Below are 21,392 nucleotides of genomic sequence, written 5' to 3'. Positions count from 1 at the left end.
TTATTTTTGTGTGTGTGCTAATGAAAGTGTCAGGGATTGATTTAGGTGATGAATGTACAACTATGTAATGATACTGTGAACAATCGAATGTACGATTTGTTTTGTATGACTGCATGGTATGTGAATATATCTCAATAAAATGAAGATTAAAAAAAAAAAGGTAGCACCTTTGGATTTTCAATTTGAGACACTGAGCTTGCTCTTTCTCATGCTCCTCTCCCTTGTTTGCAAATATATCATGCTTAAATCCACTTCACTATGTGCTAGGTGTGCCAAAGAACCTTCTTGTCAAGGCTAAATTAAGGAGTGAAGAAAATGTGGATATTATCTACAAGGTATACAGGCTTCTCAGTAATTCTCAATATTTTACTTCAAATGTTTAGTAAAAAAAATTAGGGGTTTTTAAATTATATCAAATATTAAAGTGTAACTATCAAAAGAAAACCCAATGTAGGCATATTCTATGTCCACTGCTTTTTTATTTGAATAATACTTCAAAACTTCATATCCTTCCTTGACTTTATCAAATAGATTGGTAAATTCTCCTGCTTGCCTTCCTTCCGATTTTGGTTGCAATGCTGTCAGTTAATGAGAAGCGTGTACATGCTGGTGCATTTTAAATGATTGGTTACATAAGAAGTTGTGTTTTTCTAGCTTTATCATCTCTGAATTTCTCTTCCTGCTCTATTAGAATCCCAGCAATTTTCCTCCTGAAGAGAAAGCCCCTCTCTCCCCAGGCTCTGTCCACTCCCTCTCAGAGAAGGCTTCCAATTACCCTGAAAGGATGACCCCCACCTCCATTGTCCTTCCTTCTTCAACTCCAGTAGCGGATTATTTAATACAGCATTTCATAGAATTTTGGGTGAACTGCTTTTCCTGGTGTGAATGAAAAAGAGAAACTGATTCATGGAGTGGAAATGGAGGATCACCAATTTTCGAGAAAATTAGGACCAAAAACATCTTACTTGATCTTCGTGCTAATATGTGGTATTTTTAAGCTAGCTGTCATCTCTGTTAGAGAACATTTTTCATAGCAGTGATGGGATGCACTTATTTGACCAGTTGGTCCGCACATCACTTTGTTTCTATTCTTGAATGATAACAGGCACCCATCGTTGACCCCTTTCATGTTTCAGAAACAATTGTATGTGCTTTACACTCATGACCTCATTTAATCCTCATGCTACCCCCTTAAGGGACATAATATTTGCTCCACTTTACATAAGAAAAAATTAAGAATCTTGAAAAGTAAGTAATTTTCCAAAAAACATACCTCTAATCCGAGGCCACTATAGCACACTCCCTTCCAAATACTAATTTTATGTGTCACTTTTTCTTGCCATCATTTCTTAACAACATTTGCCTTTCACACTCTTACAAGTATTTTCTTAGATGATTTAATACTCCATTATTTGTTTAGCACTTCATTTCCTCTCTATGATGGTAATTCATTTTCTCATTATTTCTGTACATTCCTCATATGGGTAAAACTGCTGCTGTGTTTAATTCTAGTTTACTTATGCACTTGTTATTTCATCCTTGGTTTTTAGTTGGGCCTCTAGAACTAAAATGCATCATTTATCATTCAATTAGAAATGAAAGAAAAAAAAGTATCTCTTTGAACAGATTTGAAGCTTTATAAGTCTAATCTTTTCTCCATAAAACCTCAGATTAGGTTTCAATAAATCTAATTATTTTCAAAGGATTGTATCAGGATAATTCTTGTTTATGTGTTTTTTTATATTTTTGGCTTTCATTTATTATAAAAAGAAAGTAAATTGAACTCTTGAAAGTTATATATTTGGCCTCGTCTCACCTGATTTTATCTAACATCAGCTCTTTCTACACAATTTATCGGCTAGAGCACTTATAAGAAATATCAATGTATTTTGTTCTCTAAACTTTGAACATTGCACCCAGGGGTTCCATATTATGACTACTTTTCCTAGAAATCAGTTGCAGGTGCTGCACTTGAACACCACCCCAGCCCTCAAAGGGTTAGAATCAGAATGTTACAGCTGGCAGGGGCTTTGAGTTCATCTGGAGTGGCTGCCTCATTACAGATTAGGCAACAAAGATTAGTGGGACTTAACTGTGGTCAAACTTACATTGTTAGGGAAGAGCCAGGACTTGATTCTAGGACTCTGACTCATAAATGAATAGCATCTTTAGAAGAATTAGAATTACAAGAATTAGAAACCTAGAGGGGATTGGCCCAACTTCTTTTTCTCATGTATCTTCTTTACCTTTCCTAAGTTAGGATAAATTCATCATCTGGCCTTATACTTTATATCTAGAGCTTTTTCCAAAATACCATGATCTTCTAATAAAAACATAGCTGGCTTTATGGAGAGGAAGGAAAATAAATATGAACCCAAGTGTGAGCAGTCTAATTTTTCCTGCAATATTAATTCCTGTAAATTCTTTGTAAGCCATTCTTAGAGTAGATAAGTGGCATTTCATTTAGACATTATCATTCATCATACATGGTAACTAGGGACCAGAGTTCTTTTAAGAAGACAGTTATAAAAAATATCTTGACTTTTAAAATGCCTCCCATTTTTGTTAGCATTACACAATGAATATGTGTCTTTCTGTTGGCCTGGAGGCATAGTTTTCTCCCTGAACATCTAGGAGGGGAAATCCTTTTCTATCAGTCCTCCTGCACACAAATCAATATGAGCAATGTCCTTTGATTACTTCCTCCGAGACATCATCTCTGACCAGACTGGAAAAAACACTAGTTTCTTTCAAGTTGACTTAAACCTCTAAAACCTTCTCTAGGATGACAGCAATACATTGTACCTGCTACAGGGCTAGAAACGGTGGTTGACTTGAATCCTGGGCAGCCTCCATTTTATACAGAAGATGTTTGTGCCTGTAAATCGGATTGAAATCAACCTCTCTTCTTTCACCAAGACAGCACAGTTAATTACACACTTTTTCGAGTGTCACCAGATCAGCTTTGATTCCAAACATGTTCTCATCTCACTGGGGCTAGGCCTCCATAGCTTGCTCTTCTCCCCTTTCAGTAGGCTTACGGAAATGAGAACTTCAACGGAGAGCCCCTACATTTTTTCCAGGCCTAAGTGTGTGAATGTGGTAGCATTTGTTTGTGGAGAAAGTGCCCATGGGTAAAACAATTTTCATTGTCTAAACTTTGGAGAGGAAAGAGCAGAACACATCTGAAACCAGAAGCAGGTATTTAAAATTGGGACTTTCTCAGAAAAGTCAGATCCTGTGAACACTGTACCAACCCATGCTGCTCCCATCGACCCTCCAGCCTGTGGATATCACTGCCATCCTGTTGGGGGCCCCCACTCAGCTGTAGTTTACCTGAGGCCCTGGGGACAGAGTTCATAGCTGGTCATCTTGTGATCTTCTTCGTTTAACCTTAAGCAATGTGAAGTAATGCTTTTTGGTTTGTTCTGCTGTCCCAATCACATAGAGATAACAGACGGGGGCCTCCATCCTGTCCTGTCATACTACTGGCCTGCCACAACCAGAAAACTTGAATATGTCACCATCAATAAGAGATACTAAAGCCACAAAAAGTCTACACTCTCAAAGAGGACCTCTTGTTAGAATGAGGACTGTTGTATTATTCCCTTGGGAAATAGTTTGCTCTGCATGCTGAGCTCTTGGGAAATGGCTCTGCAATCTCAGGGAAGACATCACCATCATGACACCTCGTGTCCCTAGGTTGGCTTTCTGTAAGAGCCCAAAGCAGCCGAGAGCTCATTTGCTCATAGGTTGTAGCTAGCAGCCCATACCCTCTCTGATGCCAGTTGCATGTGTGCTGTAAAATGATCAATAAGGAGACAGAGCACAGAGGTGATTGAGCTGGGGAAAATGATTAAAAAAACCATCAGTGACCATAAAGTGCTCTTTCCTGGAGGACCATACTCAGTCATTACTGATGAGGCTTTATGTGTTGAGTTAACTCAAGTCTGAGCTGTGTTTCTCAGGAAATAAACATTGATATTAATTCTCACATCAAAAAAGAAGAAGAATGTTTATGTTACACAGGCAGTTGTCTGATCACAGAGACCTCACTTGTTTTTGTGTCTGGAAAGCCACCTAGTATGGAATTTAGGAATAATGGGAGAAAGGACATCATGAAGAGCATCTGTGAAAATGTCCACTGGGGGTGAAGTGAGAAACCAACATTTGTTAAAGGAAATGGAGGCCTTGTTGATCAGTGTCACAATCATCAGAACTAAAAAGTGGCTCTGCAGGGATGTTCACAGCTATTCCTGTTAATTGACCATCCTTTGTGAGCAGGGGACTGCCCCACACACATAAATGCAGGTCACATCCCACACATGCGTTTGCCATAGCAATAGCCTATACTCATGAATACTTTTTGTGATGTATAGCAAAAATAAGTTATTGTACTTTCCCGTACTGACATCTTGTTCTGTATTTAGGCAGAAAAGTAAAATTTCTAAGACAATTGGAGAAGGTAAAAATCCTATTCTAAGTTTACTATAAAATTTGAGATTGAAGTTGTGGGTTATAGTAACCTATCAGAACATTTGCAATGTTTATTCTGCCCTGTTTTGATTTCTGATCCTTACTGGTTCTTATTAGGAAAAAATAGAAATGTATTCTATCCAAGTTTATAAAGCCCTATTTAATGTTGTGGGGACTAGAAGAATAAAATGAGAGCCTCTTCAAACAGTTCCATCTATTAGGAAAATAAGACCCAAAAATAACTATAATAAAAAAGCAGAATGTGCTTTGATTTATAAAAGAAGTAAAGTTTGCCTGTGGTCCATAAAAATTTATAGGCGAGAAAGGGGAGATGAGGGAAGGCTTGGTGAAGGAGGTATCCTTTGAAGTGGGCCTTAAAGAATCTGTGGGAGTTCAATAGGCAGAGATATTACAAGCAGAAGGAATAATCAGACACATAGCCTGGAGATGGGAAAGCCTAGGGAGTGTTCAACAAGAGCAAGAAACTGAGATTGGCTGAGAACTGGATAGTTATAGATACTTGAGAAGCATGGAGAAGTCCACATTGTGGAGGGCACTGGCTGGGTAGCTGGGGATTCTGGATTGAATCCTGGGAAGCCACTGAGGGTTTTTAAAGCAGAGAAATGTTTTCAGAGTTGCCCCAGGAATATACAGATGAAGAATAACATTAGAGGAGGTACAAGTGGAGTCAGGCATGAAACTAATAGAGGGATGACTCAAAAAAGTGGAGAAGGGCTAGAATTCAACAAATGGCCCTAGGGCTAATTCCAGAGAACTAAAGAGGGGATTAAAGTATAAGATAACAGGACTGTTGTCAAACTAGTACTTTTATTCTCTTAGCACTTTGAAGTAGAGTTGTTTTTGAGAAATGATGTCTGAAGTATGACTGGGCTGGTGGTTGAAGAATTGGAAAAGTGATAAAGATCAATAAAGTGGGAGAAAATTGGGAGGCCATAAACAATGGATGTTGAAAGCTCAGGGGAGGAATATCCTGGAAGTTGGTAGATAAGGAGAGAGAAAACGGTATAATTGGGTTTTACCTCAAATTAGGAGAGTCCATAGGATGGTGGTAACAGAAAAATGACCTATAAATGGAAGCAGAAAATATGCCAGTGCACCTGGTGGTGGGGAACATGGGAAGAAGAGACTTTTTACTGGAAACTCTGTTGAATTTTGAACCATGAGAATGTATTGCTTCTTCTAATTAGTTAATTTTTAATATGCTGACCTTACTCTCTCTTCTCTTGAAAGAGTGAGAAGTAGCCTCAAGTTGACAAGGGCTTGAGGAAATGGCATTGTCAAGGAGAAGGCAGGTTTCCTTAAGTCAACGGAGTAGAAGGCACTATGTGGGAGAACTGGGGGGAATGAAGGAAGTTGCTTACAATAGAGAAGGGTCCTGTAGAGCTTGTAGGACCACTCGAGCCAGCTCTTCCTGGTTCACGAGAGCTGACTGTGAAATTTTTAGGAATTTTTTCAATCTGGTTGACACCAAGTCAGAAACTTGAAAACAGTCACTTAGAAGGATTTATACCATGACAACTGGCAAATGTTACAAATCAGAAGTCTTTCCCTTTTACCATCACACTACTGCATAGGATGGGAAGCACCGATAGAAGATAATGGCCAAGGGTAGAGTGGGTCAGGTAAGGTGGGAGGATGAGACAGCTGGAGGGGATGGAAGTGAGCAAAGATAATAGGAATAAAAGAAGCAGGAGATTCTGAGGTCAACTGCAGTGTGTTGTTAGCGATGGAGAAGATCCGATTTACTAGCCCCAAGGCTCCATTGAAATGCTGGTATCCTAAAAGGAACCTGGGCAGATTTGCCTGCCTATTGCAAAATGTTTTCTGTTAGTGGCTTGCAGATTGGAGAATCAAGGCAAAGACCTGGTATAGTTGTTCTTGTTCTAGTTTTCTCACTAGAGTGGTAAATGAAAACAAAAATGCTTAAAGACTCCTTTTGCATAAATTTGTTCAATTTACTGAGCAATAGGTGACAGATACAAGATTCGTTATTTTTTTCCTCCACTCCTTCCTTTTGATCTTCCCTTTAAGGTCTTCTTTTATGATCACATTTTTAGACATTGATGTTATCATGGGTATCTTCAATAATAATCTCAGCTTTCTCTTACCTTATTCTCTTAAACCAAAAATAGAATGTCTTGGATTTAATGTGAGGAGTAAAATAGATTAAAAGCCCGATTGCTATTCTTGAAGTAGACTTTATACTGAATATCAGAACGAATTATTCATGGTATGCTATGGCTTCTTAATTAAAAAAAACAAACAACAACAACAACAAAAAACACAGCAGCAAGCTGAGTGTTAATTAGGCTACCAACTTTTGCATATTGTTGTTTTTTATTTCAACATTTTGTTGTGTTCTCACTATGTGAAAAACACAAAAATAATTACAAAAGGAAGTAAAATGCATGGTCTCTGTCTCCAAGGGACTTGGAATGTAGAAGATATTTTGCCTAGAAATGAAAACCTCAGGCTCTAAGGTCTGAGAGTTATAATCCAGGTTCTTCCTCCAGAGCTGTGTAACTACGAGGATATAACTATGAGCTTCAGTTTTCTCACTGTCACGGCCCGAGAGGGCTTTTGTAGCCAAAGGACTAAAGAAAGCACCGGGCACGTTCTGAACATAAGCTTTTATTATAGGGCTTACCTACAGGATGGGGAAGTCGAGCCACGTTGCCCTGAAATCAGGAGCTTCTCTGGATGGATTCTGGGCTGCTCTGAATGGCAGCCAGTTCAGAGCACAATGCGGAAATAGTCCTCACTTTGGGGGGCTGAATAAGCTGGTAATAAGGGCTCAACATTCCGATGGGTATGAGAGCATAAGGCAGGGAGCAGGGTCCTGCAACATAGGGAGGGGTTGATAGTAATCAACAGGGAGGAGGGGAGGATTATAGAGATAACAGTATCTCAGGGAGTCTCAGGGAGGAGGTAATTTCGGGTATAGGTTACAGTTAGCACCTGATACTACAAGGAGAATAGGTCAAACCTCAGTTGTCCTAGGTCAAAGCTGTGTGCAGTTTTCAAGACACTCGGGGGCCAGGGGCTCCCACACTCATCTTTAATCAAACTGTGGAAACGAGATGAGATGATACATATAAAACAATTAACCCAGTGCCTGGTACTTAGTAATACTCAATAAATACTAAACACGTGAGATGATAATAGTGGTGGTGATGGTGAGGTGGTTGTAGTGATAGAAGTGGAGGTGGTGGAGGTGGTGATGGTAGAGGTGGTGGAGGTGGTGTAAGCAGGGGTGGGGGGGTGGCAGCAGTTGTAATTGTAGAAATCCTCCTCTTCCTCCTCTTCATCATAACAGCAGTTTGTGTACCAACAATTATCACCACATTTGTTTACTGGAATTATTCTCTGTGTATGTATATCCTCTCAAGGAGATTTTCTATCACATAGTACTTCCAAAAAGCAACAATACAAGATAGCTAATGGGAACAATGCTCTAGTGGAATGTGTAGGTCACTGAGAGAGACAGAAATAGAAGAAAAAGAATAGTAGCATTGTGTGGTAAGGGCTAGAACAGAAATATGCAAAGTGCAGAGGAACTGCTGTGGAGGGACAGAGTGGTGCCTAAAGAGTTTTGGGAAGGCTTCACTGTAAAAGGTGGCTGAGTTGAGTCCAGAAAGTGAAAAGAAATTGTCCACATGAAAAATTGGGGAGGGCTAACCCAGGCCAAGAAGGAGGCACATGCAGAGGTATAGAGACCAAAAAGCACATGGGGTGTGAAGGAAAAAGTGAAGCCAAAGAGTGGGGCGCATGAGGGAAGCTATGGAAGAGAGGTGGGATCCAAACTGAGATGAGCCTTGAACTTGATCCTTTGGGCAGTACTAACTGCTTTTAGGTGTTTTAGAAAAATCGCTTTTACGGAGAATGAATCAAAGAGGGAAAATGCTGAAGAGCGAAAGATGAGTTGGAATAGGACTGAAAGGGTCACGGGGAGTGGAGAGGTCTTGCCCAAGGCCTGGCCCTGGGAATGAGAGAAGCGAGCCGGTGTGAGCACCAACCAGGGGAGGTGAGCAGTGGGAACTTCAGGGGAAGGAGTAGGTTTGGGGTGGGTTCTTTGCAACTTCCCCGCGCTTAATCTGCCCCCATGCAGGAGATGTACTTGCTACACATGCTACTGATAAGCAGCTGCAACTGAGCCAAGAAAATGAAGTAGAACCAGTTACTTCAAAAGGAAGACAGATGCTAACATGACCACAGACATAGGGGACTGGTGGTTTGATGGGTTGAGCCCTCTACCATAAGTTTTACCCTTGGGAAGACGGTTGCTGCAAAGGAGAGGCTAGGCCTCCCTATGGTTGTGCCTAAGAGCCTCCTCCCGAATGCCTCTTTGTTGCTCAGATGTGGCCCTGTCTCTCTAGCTAAGCCAACTTGAAAGGTGAAATCACTGCCCTCCCCACTACGTGGGATCAGACACCCAGGGGAGTGAATCTCCCTGGCAACGTGGAATATGACTCCCGGGGAGGAATGTAGACCTGGCATCGTGGGACGGAGAACATCTTCTTGACCAAAAGGGGGATGTGAAAGGAAATGAAATAAGCTTCAGTGGCAGAGAGATTCCAAAAGGAGCTGAGAGGTCACTCTGGTGGGCACTCTTACACACATTTTAGACAACCCTTTTTAGGTTCTAAAGAATTGGGGTAGCTGGTGGTGGATACCTGAAACTATCAAACTACAACCCAGGACCCATGAATCTCGAAGACAGTTGTATAAAAATGTAGCTTATGAGGGGTGACAAGGGGATTGGGAAAGCCATAAGGACCACACTCCCCTTTGTCTAGTTTATGGATGGATGAGTAGAAAAATAGGGGAAGGAAACAAACAGACAAAGGTACCCAGTGTTCTTTTTTACTTCAATTGCTCTTTTTCACTCTAATTATTATTCTTGTTATTTTTGTGTGTGTGCTAATGAAGATGTCAGGGATTGATTTAGGTGATGAATGTACAACTATGTAATGGTACTGTAAACAAGCGAAAGTATGATTTGTTTTGTATGACTGTGTGGTATGTGAATATATCTCAATAAAATGAAGATTAAAAAAAAAAAAAAGGAAGACAGAATCACAACTAGTTCTTAGCAGCAAATGGTCTCTTTTAAGGAAGCGAAATGTAGAAGACAAGGAGAGGATTCTTGTTAGTGCGTGTGCCTCTCTAACCGGCGATGGAATGACTAAATATCAGTCATATTTCCTCCATTTAAAAAAAAAAAATCTTCTGGAAAAATCCAGAATCTTCATAATCTATTTTCAATGGTAAAGAAACAGAATATTAAACTCTAGCACTCCTTTCTTAATGACACAACTCTGTTTTTAATAATGTAATACATTCTCATTGTAGAAAATTCAGAAGGAAAAATAAAATAAGTATTTCTAAGCCCGTCATCCAGATCATGCAGGACTTTATTTTTGGTGTTTGGAAAGATTTGGCTTTTACTGTAAGCAAAATAGGAGCCATTTTAGGGTTCTAGCAAAGGAGTTACATGATCTTGGTTTTTCAAGGATTATTCTGGCTTCTCTGCTGAGAACAGACTGTGCAGGGACAAGGGAGGAAAACAGCTATGATCATTTCTCTAAAATAGATGGTTCTAAAAATTACCACATCAGTACTTCAAAATGTTGTTTAGGCTCCTTTACCATACACTCCTATCATCAGGGCATAAGTACATGTGGAAAGAGGGGAAATGGTCTTTTAAAAAGTTAGCTCCTGGGGGTACAAGTTCAAAATCTGTTTTACATGTTTATGGAAACAACTGGCTTCATCTCAGACTTAATTAATTGACTTCCATCGCATGGTTATTCTTTCTGCTCAAGTACAACCATGAATCAGGAAAGCATGAGTTGCCAATTTAATAGTCAAGTACAGTTAAACATTCCTTGCCTTATTTAACGAGCATTCATTGAGCACCTACTGTGTGCCAGGCACTGGGCTGGCCTGGTGGGCACAGCAGAGTAACACTGGCCCAGCCTCTGCCCTGACTTAAGGGAGGATATAAGCTAATGAGAAAGACTTTTTTTTACAAATGGTCATACTGATAACTGTTTGCCATTGTTCTAAGTGCTTTGAAAAGACAGATAAGGAATGTTGCGATTCTAGAGCGACCATCAAGCAAATGGTCAGGGAAAATTTGTTGCCTCTTCCTTAAGGAATTCTACCTGGGCAAAGGACAGAGGCTGGAATGAGAATAAAAAGTTAAGTAACCAAAAAAAGCTAGTGTAGCTGGAACAGAGAGATTCGTAGGAGCCTGGGGGAGAGTATAGAAGTGGTCCAAGACAGAACTAGAAGTAAGAAGGACCAAGTCACCCAAGAAACTTTGTGCTACATCAAGGATTTAGAAAGTTTCGTAAAGAGCAGTAGGTTTCGTCAAGGCAGTTAAATGGTTCCAATCAAGGCAGTTTAACCTTTTCAAATGTTCAGAATAAAGTAAAATAAAGTAAAACTAACAGATTGACCTTAATGTGCTTAGTGATGGAAAAGTATAATGTTAGATGACTTAGCAGCCAAATAAAGTACATTCTGCTCATCTGACAATTGCCAAATATTAATTTCAGGATATGGTTAATATAAGCATGTATAATCAGAATTGTTATTTGCATGTAGAGACACTGAAATAGGAATTATTTAGAAATTTCTCATAAAGATGCCACTAAGTTATGCTTGTTTGCACTTGTAGAAAATATATACTTGAATTCTCACTTTGGGCTTAGAGGATGACAATCACCATTTTTTGGAAATAATTTGCCAAGTGAAAATGAAAGCCTCTAAAATGAACTTATTTCTGTAGGGTGGAGACTGTGCACTCATGTAAAGATTTAGATAACAAACACCAAAAAAAGAATTGGGGGAATAAATGAGAGAAGCAGCAGTCAAAGAAGTAATTATTTGCCAGGTTTGCTTGGAATGCAGTGGGGCTCCCAGTAAGGCAGAGGGTGCTCAGCCAACACCACTGAGCTCATTAATGTTGATGTGCCTTTTGGAATCACGTTATTGGGCCCTGTTTAATATTCTCATCTCCTCTTGAAAAAGAATATATATCCCCAGGCTCCCAGAGGATGTATAATTTTGCGCCACTCTTAGTGGTTATTAGCACCATTTATCTCTTCAGTCATCCACTCGTTCCATTTTTGTTAAGTCTGAGTATGCCTTGCAGATGTTTTAAAAATGCCATTCACAGTTACACTTCAAAAGGCAGAAGTTAGTTAAAATGATCTCACCTTGATTATCTTATTCCAACAATAAAAAGCTTTAGCTATATTAATAATATACCTTTTTTTCCATCATACTATGTGCAAGATTTTAAAGAAGAAATGCAAAAGAAAAAAATGTCTAAAAGGTTTGGAGTCCTAAAAGTACTTTACATTGCCCTCTCTTAAAGGGGTTATACCACCTTGTGAATATTTATTGTTATTTAACAGCACTTAAATGTGTCAGGCATTGTTTGAAGATGTTCTGCAAATATTTGCAAGTTGCCTATTGCATGGAACATTCTATTTCAGATTTACTGTGGACTTAGCCACAGCTGCTTAAGCTAAGGATATCCTGGTGCCTGTTGCCAAACCAGTCCCGAAGTCCTGACGAGAGAATTATCACAGTGGCATCCAACATTTGGCCAGAGGCATAAAGGAAAGGAACTAGGGCCAAAACCAAAGTTGTCCCTTGATGCCTACTCCTAGTGGCAGTTCTGGCTCTGGCCCAGCTCTGAAGGAATAGTGCTGCCAGGATTGGGTCAAGGAAGGGCCCTGTTGGCCCCCAAATGGCCTGTCAGAAGTCCGTCCATACTGGTTGGAAGTGTTGGAGATGGACTTTGTCCAGCACTGAGCACTGACCCCAAGCCACAGGGACAACACCTGCACTTGAGAAGCTCCACTACCTGGAATATCCCTTTGTATCCTGGGTTTTTAATATGTCTCATTGAATAGACTCAGCCAGGAGCATGGCTCTTTCAGAATACATCTTTTTTTTCCTCCTCTGTTGCCATGGTAGAAAATTCACGTGGTTCTCCTTATTAACAAACATTTACATAGCATTTACTAGATACCAGACTCTATTCAGAGTACTCTCCAAATTATAGCTCATTTAGTTCCCATAACAACAGTCATGTGCTATTAGTATAATCCTCATTTTGACAAAAGAGGAAACTGAGGCACAGATACGTGACCAAGGGCTGCTAAGTAGCATGGCCAATATTTGGGCCCAGTCAATTTGGCTCGAAAACCCAAGCTCTTAATAATTACACATAGAGCCTCTCCTATGCTGGGCTCCCCCTCCTTGAAATTTTCTTATTACTAAATAAAAGCAGAACAAATAGCTCTAGAAAGCTCTGACCATTAGTATTCATGTGACAGTATTGGTACCTAAAAAAGCAATCTTGCTAAGAATAGCCTCCTGAACTGTCTGAATGCAATAAATTCTTTAGATCTCCCGTCATTTCTTCTGCCCTAAGGTTATATCCAAAGAAGGCACACATTGTAGATGGGTAGGTCTGCCCCTGGATTTATAGTTTCGATTGCTTTGTAGTCTGCCCCTCAATGTTTTGGTTCTGTCGTCACTCAGCAGAGGGTGCATGGCCTTGGTTCATATGCCACGGTATCTTTAACAATATTTGAAATGCCCTCTGCTGCTTTCCTCAAGATATTGAAGCTTCAATGTGAGCTTTAGTGTTTAGTGTTTAGTTCATTGTGTCTATAGTGACAGCACATGGTACAAGAATGTGAAAATCCAACATAGCTACCAAAAACTGTGCTCTATTTTTCCTAAAATTAAAAAACAAACAAAAATAAAACAGCTCCTAACCTTGTCTCTATCTTTGGTGTTCTCAAGTCACAAACAGGTGAAATCTACCATATCTGGCATTGATACTACTGAAGTTAGATATCAAACATAGCATGTAAATATGGGTAAAACTTCAATTTATTAAGAGGACAGTTGAACTCATGCATGCTCAAGACTGAACCAATCCTCCAGATGTTACAAAAGTGTCCCAACCAGCTTACACTAGAATTCCACTTTCTTCATTAAGACCACCCTCCATGATCCTCAGTTCTAAAAAATTCAAAGAGAAACTAAGTAAATTCTGTCATAGTGCCTGGAATGGTTTTCCAGCGAATGGAATATACCAAGTCCAAGCAAACAGTAATATTCACCTTCCTATTACTAGTGTTTTCCCCCCAATCTCTCAGATGCCCACCACTGGCATTAAAAAAAAAAATAACACCTTCTAATTTATGAGGGGCCCTGTGTTTGCTAGAGATACATTTGATAACAATAGCTGCTTAGTTTCCTGTTAGAGAAGAAACAGTTTATCTTTTAATCATGTACTCTTAACACTTGAGAAGATAAAGGTTAATACCTGAGATGTTTTCCTGCAACCAAAATTAGTTAAATTTGGCTGCCTTATCCTTTTTTTTCTTTTTAAGCGAATGAAACTACAAGTTTGAAAAATGACAATGCTGTTCAGGTGATGCATTTAAAGAAATTTGTGCAACAGATAAAACTATATAAATAGTGATAAATACCCATTACTAAAGTTATCTTGCCTAGGGAGTTTTCATCTGACATAGAAAATATGTTTTATCAGACAAATGCTTTTCTTTTCATTATAGTCATCTCATTTGGGAATTAATAAAGGGCTTCTTTTTCCTCGTTTTATTTTCAGTAAATACGTTCAGTCTTCAAATACATATGGTAAGGCCTGCAAAAGTGAACTTCTTGTTCTGCAGTACCAAGTAGGAGACTTCTGGTTATGGTTTGGTCCTAGTTCTTTTGTTATTCTTGAAGGCCAGCAGTCCTGTGAGCCCCGAGAGGACCCAGGCGGCCCGCAGACGCAGCTGTGCTGTGACCCAGCTGTGACAGGCTTTAGAGCACTCACCCATGTCTGGTTCCTCAGGGCATGAGTGAGCCAGGGTCTCTCCAACATGAGTGCCCCTCAGGATTCGGCAGCAATCCCCAGGTAACAACCCCGATGTGAGCAGGCTCCCTTCCTTATCCTCCAACATGCAGTAACAATAAAGGGGGTAAAGGAGAAAAGAAAGCCTTATTTGTTTCATTTCTATTTACTGTAAGGAACCTTTAAAGCATTTTTTTAGAAAACTATTCAAAAGCAAGGTTGCAAAATTCCTGCTCTTTCTATAGAAAGTTGGGTACAGTATGTACTATGGGAAACCCACTGCCCTTTTGTAAGCTCTGGAACCCAAAGTGTATGGAAATATATGATGCTTTCAGCAAGGGAAAGAAATGTGGTCTCGATTAAATTTTCCAAAGATACTTCAAAAATTAATTAATTAAAATAACACCTTCTTGCATCCTTAACGGGTCATGGCCCAATCTTGTTCAGGCTCATTAAAACACTGCCCATGTTAAGAGAGATTCTCCACCCTTAGGTAGGACCCATGAGCTGTACCAATCAGAGGGGTTGCCCAGAACGCAGGACTTTCAGTGCTAAAACAGGGACAATCCCAGCAAACCAGGATAGTTCCAGTGGAACATTACACAACCTGCCTCCCCCAACATTCAGTGATTAGAATAATGAACTAGTCTCTGCTCTGGTTCCTGCCATCTCACACGAGCCTTAGCCAACACAGCTAACCTTAATAACACAATTTATTTCTCTATTAAAATCTTCGCAAATTAATTGAATTGGTGCCCTAAGTCAAGTGTGCCAAGGTATAGAAGATTTCCAAATTAGTAGTGCATGATAATTGGCAATCTGATCTCATTTAGGATCTGCTCCACAACCTCTTTGAGCCTGTACCCTGCCCAGGAGTGAGAGAGATGTAGTAGGTAAAACACTGATGGTCATTTTACCCAGGAAGCACCTGCTGATTCTTCCAATTTTGGTCAGGGTGGCGTTTCTACTGACCTCAAAAAGAATTCCTCCTCTTTCAGTTAGAAACTTCAAGCTAACTCCTAGAAACATCTACCCACAAGAAATTTGTAATGTAATTGAAGATAGTGAATATCCTCATGACCTCTGTGGAGCCCAGGTTCATTTTGGGGGGAGAAATGGAAGCTAAAGTTTGAATACCTTCATAGATTCCTAGAATTTTAGAACTGGATATTCTCTTTCAGCTAGATCGGTTAGAACTAAGTATTCTCTTTCCAAATATTTCCTGACCCGGCCCCCAACATTGCACGTGTGCTGCACAGTTTCAGGGGTTCAAGAAGGCCCCGAGTTCCATCCATGGATCCTGTTCTCCTACCTCCAGCCCTGTTATGGTGTTGATTTTCAGCTGCTGTTGATCAGGAAGAAGGTCTGTTTGATCCTTTCATGAACAACACTGTTAAATGCAATCAACAAACAAATGATTATTGGAAACGTATTGTTGGCCAGGCACCATGCTAGTAGCATCGGATACCAAGATAATTCAGGCATATCCCCATTTCAAGTTTTGTCATATAAGCAAAAAAGCAAAGAGAAGCATGTGTTATCTAAATGCACCACTCGATGCCACAATTCAGGTCAATTAAAAAATGCTGAGGTCAGGGAAGGTTTTACAGCAGAGCAGATGTTTGACTTGGTTCTTCAGGAGGGAGTAAAAATCTGGGTGGATGTTTAATGCCACTCATATGACCATTTGTATAATCTGATCAAACAATTTCTTTTAAGAACTACTTCAGAACCTCAGGAGATTCTGCCAGGGAGTGGGGAAGGAAATGCTCTCTCAAAGACTCTTAGTTTCAAATTTTCATTCCATGTCTTGTCAAACCATATCTAGATTGAGGTTTCAAAATATGTTCTCCATGTTATTGAAAATGAGCTGAAGCATAGCCCCAATTCATCATCTCAGTGGAATCAATAAATGTTTCCTGAATTTTCCATTACAAAAATGAGACTTTCATCTTTCTGAATTAGTCTTTTTTTTGGTCATCTCCACATTTCTTGAATTAATCCTCTAAGTATATAAAAAAAAAAAAAAAAAAGATGATTTTATTTAGCAGACCCTACCATTGGACTTCAAAATTCTAGAGCAAAAACAGAGTCTCCCAAACAGGATGATGATGATGATGATAATAATAATAATGCTCTCTAATCCTAAGGCATCAGATATGTTTCTCCATTCTGATCACACTGGAAGCTGCATCTTCAGGAACCAGCCTGATTAGCTTTTTCTGGGTTTTATACACCGTTAACAGCAGCACATAAACACCAGGGGGCAATGCAGATTCGCAGAAGGCTCATTTTTACTGGGAACATTCACGTATTTCTGACGCAAAGGTGAAATCTTTTAACTAAAAAAGAGAGTTCCGCTAAGAAAGAAAATATTAAAAAAAAAAAAAAAAAACTTTCTTTGAGAGCTTCTTGAAATGCCATCAACATTGCCTTTCAGCATTTGTGCACGGCTGGAAATTTTGCCAATTTGCAAAATATTAACTTTTAATTTTTTCCGTGATTCAGCTGCCCGGTCTTTCCTGTCCCCTGCCTAGGGAATGGTTGGTGATTCTCACCAACGACCCAGCCAACCTGAATAACATTGTTCGGACTCTCGGTTGCGTTGTCCGCCCGCCGCCGCTCGCGCTCTCCGCGCTCCTCCCGCGTCCCGCGTCTTATCCAGCGGCCTCTGCGTCTGGAACCGCGGCTCCCTCTGAGGGTAATTCCATTCCGGGCCTGTGTTTCGTATCCGGCTCCGCGCCAGGTGTCTGCCCTCCCTTAACCCCCAAGGATGAGAGATCAAAGGTGCGCCTACATCTGCCTCCTGCCCGGCTCTTTAATCTGTTACATGTTCAAAAGGGGCGAGTGCGTTATTGTACACTTAGGCAGGAGGACAAGCCTTAGACAAATGGGAACGGACAAAGTGTCAGAGGATATGAGCTTACTAAAATGGTGTGGCTATGTCTGCAGGGTTTTCTTTGAAAGAGTCCAAGAATATGATGGGTAAATGGAGAGCCTCCTTTCTCTGAATAGAGCTCTAATAAACCCATTTAATGGAATATTGCACACAGACCCATTTGGAGACGATCTTTATGAGAAAGGAAGCTGTGAAAGAAAATGCTTTTTAAATTATGAAATGGAAACTATAAGGAACTTTATAGAGACCTGCACTTATTTCACTAATAGCAAACATGACATACCCTATTTTTAAGTAGAGCAGAAAAAATTTGACAGACCATTTCCAATGGATTCCACATCCACAGAACTAAGTAAGTAGGGAAATGCATTTTTAAATTTCATTGTGATAACATTTATATAACATAAAATTTCCCATTTTAACCACTTTCAAGTATACAATTCATTGTCATTAGTTACAGTCACAATGTTGTGCTCATCGTCACCATCCATTACCCAAACTTTTCCATCACCCACAAACAGAAACTCTGTACCTCCCCGTTTCTCCTACCCCCAGCCCCTGGTAACCTCTAAGCTACTTTCTGCCCCTATGAATTGGCTCATTTTTAGACAGGGAAATGCATTTTTAAAAACAGAAGGAATGCATGTTAAGCATTAAGAAGACAGTTCTTAGAGCATGGATGTGGAAAGGTATGGAGTCCTTACCTAAATATCAGGACTCACACATGCAGCAAGCATTTGTTCTTTCTTCCACTGTTTTAGATGAAAGGGTAGGTAGAAAAGGGGTTACAATCTCACAAAAGAATTGCTTCTGAACTAAAATTTAGAAATAATTTAAACAATTTAACCACTCACAGTTTTTCTCTAGACTCTCAGGAAAGCTGCCTGACTTTCACCGAAGATACAAATGTGAACAGGCACGGATTTCTTTTTCTCCTTGTGCACTCGTGGGCACAGACCCACACATGTCCAGAAGCTTCCTTGTGTTTCCTCTTCCCTACTGCAGAGGGCCTACAGAAAAGAATTTCCCAAGTGTTCAGCCGCTTTCCCAGACAATAGCAAGGCAGAACTGGCCTAGGTAGGGTAAGACCCTGCAGCCTTTCCCTAGCACAGTAGCTTTCAATCCAGTCTTTGCAATGTAGGAGGAAAAAGAATAGTGACACAGTTATAAAGGCTGTGATGAAAAGGGACTCCTTATCAGCAGCAAATATTTCATTCATCTACTTAATAAATATTTATTCAGCACTCATTATCTGCAGACACCGTGCTAGACTCTGGGAATACAATGATGATCCAAAGGCATGTTGGCCTCTTTTTTCCCAGTGAGTTTACAGCCTAGAAGTGGAGACAGGTGTTAATCAAATAATCATAGAGACAAATGCTATGAAGGGAAAAATGCAGGTCTTGCAGGAGAATCTACTAGAAACTGATCTAGACCTGAGGTTCAGGGAGAACTTCCCAGACAAAATCCTCGTAAACTAAGATGTGAAAGATCCAGAACACTGAGGTATGGGACTCATCAGTACTGAAGGAACTAAAGGGTTGTGTGGCTGGAGTGCAGAGAGTTAAGGGAAGAAGTGAAGCGTGATGTCAGCAAGTTTAGGCACAGGTGACTGGGTCAGTTATCTGTTGCTGCATAATAAATTGGCCCCAAATGTAGCAGCTTTAAAACAACTGTACCATTATTATACCCTGTGATTTTACGGATCAGAAATTTAGGCAGGCTCAGTGATTCTTCTCCACATTCAGCTGGAGGTTGGGCTAGTCTTAGGGGTTCAAGATGGCATTATTCACATGCATGGCACTTTGATTTGAATCGCTGGGACTCTTGACATCTCCAAAACTGCGTTTTGAAGACTTCATATGCAGCAGCTCAAGACTCCCAAGAGGCTGTCAGTAGACTCACAGGTTGTCACATGCTCCGTCACAATGCCCACCCAGCTTCAGGAGGAATGACACAAACCCAACTTCTCAATGGGAAGAGTTTCAAATAACTTGTGGCATCTTTATTGTCCTCCAGACACTCCTCTGGACAGAAATTATTTATATTCTTCCCCCTAGCAAAATATACTCACCCTCTCTTAAGCCCTTCCAAAAATCTCATCCCATGATGGCATCAAGCTCAAGTCCAAGCTCCAGGATCTTACCATCTGAATAAGGTTCAGCAGCTGAGGAAGCAGTTCTCCAGTCTTCAGTATGAAGACTGGGAACTAAAAAGAAAAGCTATCTTTCCCACACACACCCAACATACAGTGATGATACAGGGATAAGTGCAATAAACACTTGCATTCAAAGGGTGGAGGAGCAGCAGGTACATAACAATCTCTAGTCCATATTAATTCTGAAATCCACGTTACTAGCTCCTTTCTTGGGGAATGATTCTCGGCTCCACTTGGCTCCATTCACTGGCCTCCTTGTTATATCTTCTGAGTTATCCCTTTTCCATAAGAAGTGACATTCGCACCTGAATAATCTTTCCAGCCTATTTCTTGCCCATAGAAGTTCAGGGCACCTAAAGACTCCTTTCACTTTGAACTGCCTCTGTCTGGTTTTGTCCAAGCTCAATATGTGTCCATCAGTACAATTCTCTTGAAATGTTTGTGGGCTTCCTTTGATTCTTATTAGGCTTAGCTTAACTCCATTAAACAAAACACATGTCTGCAAATCGCTTCAAGACAAGCTCCTCTCTAACCTGGGGTCAGAGTCAGACAACACCTGTAGGATTCTGAGTATCCTTCTTGTCAATTTTAGAAGCTGGTTACATCTTGCCAGAGTTGTAAAAAGGAATTTTACAGCCACACCATTGAGGTGATGTTCACCTTGAGCAGGTTTCTCACTTTGAGAGCCTTTTGCCTTTGGAGTGGCTGGAAAGTGAAGGCGTTTTATTATTTAAACCCAGAAAGTTATACTTTATACTTTCTCGAAATTTTGCTTGACAACTGAACAGTTCTTTTTAGCTTCTCCTTCTCTATCTTTATCTTATCATATGCAACTATTTAAAAACAAAAACACTTGGCACTTGAAGCATTCTGCCTGGAATTCTCTTTACTGAATCCACTACACAAATAGTGTGTCCTTTTCTGCAGTCTCCAATGATGATTTTCTCCTTGAGGCCATGTAGCTTCTACCTTCTGCCTGGTCTCCAAGCCAGTGTCCCATGTTTTCAGTTTTTGTTATGGCACCTGAGTTCCAGGTTTCTCTTGCTGTGTAGAAAAACCTAACCCAAAAGTTAGAGGCTTAAAACAACAACTGCTTCATTATATCTCACAGGTCTGTGAGTCAGGAACCAGACAGGGCTCAGGTGGCTGCTTCTCCCATCCCATATGGCATCTGTGAAGACCACCTGGTGGAATCACCTGGCAGATGGGCTGGTCCAGACAGTCCCAGGCTGGCTTCATTCATTCCTGGCGTTTTGGGCAGGGATGGCTTGAAGCCTAGGCTCAACCAGGATTGTTTGCTTGTTTGATTTAATTTTATTGTGGTGACATTTGCATAACATAAAATTTGTCATGTAACCATTTTTAAGTGTACAATTTAGTAGTAATATTACATGACGTGCCATCATCATTACCAAACATTTTCATCACCCCAAAGAGAAATAATAACTTCCCATTCCCTCTTCCCCCCAACCCCTGGTAACCTCCAATCTATTTTCTGTCTCTATGAATTTGCTCATTCTAGATATTTCATATGTATGGAATCATACACTTTATCCTTTTCTGTCTGGTTTTTTCATTCTACATAATGTTTTCAAGGTTCAGTCAGATTGTAGCATATATCAGAACTTCATTTCTTTTATGGCTGAATAATATTCCATTGTATGGATATACATTTTATGTATTCATCTGTCGATGGAAACTTGGGTTGTTTCCACCTTTTAGCTATTGTGAATAATACTGCTTTGAATATCAGTGTACAGGCATATGTTTGAGTCTCTGTTTCAATTCTTTTCCCTATAAATGGAATTGCTGGGTCATATGTTAATTCTATGTTTAACTTTCTGAGTAACCACCAAACTGTTTTCCAGAGTGGCTGCTCTATTTTATGTTCTCACCTTAATGCACAAGAATTCTAATTTCCCACATCCTCACAAACAATT

The 21,392-nt window shown here is 40.1% G+C and overlaps 2 protein-coding genes across 13 annotated transcripts in view; one reads left to right on the top strand and one right to left on the bottom strand.

Moving 5' to 3' along the window:
• Positions 1 to 21,392, top strand: part of DLGAP1 (DLG associated protein 1) — a 945,880-nt gene that overhangs the window by 806,861 nt on the left and 117,627 nt on the right. The window lies entirely within an intron of this gene.
• LOC119511167 (predicted GPI-anchored protein 58) overlaps positions 1 to 21,392 on the bottom strand; it is a 92,253-nt gene that overhangs the window by 20,918 nt on the left and 49,943 nt on the right. For 2 of the 3 annotated variants that reach the window (XR_005212169.1, XR_005212170.1), the window contains exons 1-4: positions 18,149 to 18,442; positions 17,999 to 18,046; positions 15,708 to 15,785; positions 14,378 to 14,495 (exon numbers count right to left, since the gene is read on the bottom strand). The gene's annotated coding sequence lies outside the window, so the exon portion shown is untranslated. Of the gene's footprint in view, positions 1 to 14,377; positions 14,496 to 15,622; positions 15,786 to 17,998; positions 18,047 to 18,148; positions 18,443 to 21,392 lie in introns of those variants that run through there. The other variant, XR_005212167.1, reaches the window with a different exon arrangement.

The sequence above is a fragment of the Choloepus didactylus genome, chromosome 16 (genome assembly GCF_015220235.1).
Source record: "Choloepus didactylus isolate mChoDid1 chromosome 16, mChoDid1.pri, whole genome shotgun sequence".
NCBI classification, from domain to species: domain Eukaryota; kingdom Metazoa; phylum Chordata; class Mammalia; order Pilosa; family Megalonychidae; genus Choloepus; species Choloepus didactylus.
This window is presented reverse-complemented; position numbering and strand designations above follow the sequence as displayed.